This window comes from Otolemur garnettii, unplaced genomic scaffold (genome assembly GCF_000181295.1).
Source record: "Otolemur garnettii isolate 467f Iridium unplaced genomic scaffold, OtoGar3 scaffold00001, whole genome shotgun sequence".
Lineage (NCBI taxonomy): Eukaryota > Metazoa > Chordata > Mammalia > Primates > Galagidae > Otolemur > Otolemur garnettii.
The window spans coordinates 70,933,129-70,933,811 of NW_003852396.1; positions in this window are offsets into that span (position 1 = coordinate 70,933,129).

Genomic DNA, 683 nt, shown 5'->3' on the forward strand with positions numbered 1-683 from the left:
CAGCCAGGAGGAAGCAGCAGTAGGATTCAGACAGAGGTCTCTGCCTTCACAGGGTGAGTACTTAACCAATGCACTTAACTACCTAGTGCTCTGATTTCCCTCTCTACCCAGCATTGTTTTTTCTGAGTACCTGTTACCCATATGTGCCAGGCACTATGGTAGGTCATTGGTCTGGTCTATTTTGTGTTGCTATGAAGGACTGCCTGAGACTGGGTAACTTATTTAAAAAAAAAAAAAAGACTTATTTGACTCACAATTCTGATGTCTAGAAAAGTACAAGGTGGACATCTGTACCTGATAAGGAACTTGGGCTCGCGGTGACAGGCAAACGAGAGAGTATAAAGATTGCACAGTGACTGGCTCAGCACTTGTAACTCAGTGAGGAGGGTGCCAGCCACCCACCGAGGCTAGCGGGTTCGAGCCTGGCTAACAACAATGACAACTGCAACCAAAAAATAGCCGGGCATTGTGATGAGTGTCTGTAATCCCAGCTACTTGGATTCAGGGAGTGACTGTGCAGGGCTAGGTCTCTGGGCCTATGATGGGAAGAATGGGCCTTTTTCTCATTGTGTTGACTATTAGCACCTGGCTCCCATGCTAAGCATCCTGTCGGTTCCATTCAACCATATTTTGGGGTTCCTCTCTTGAAAATACTCTCTCCTTCTCTACCTTGTGGCCAGACT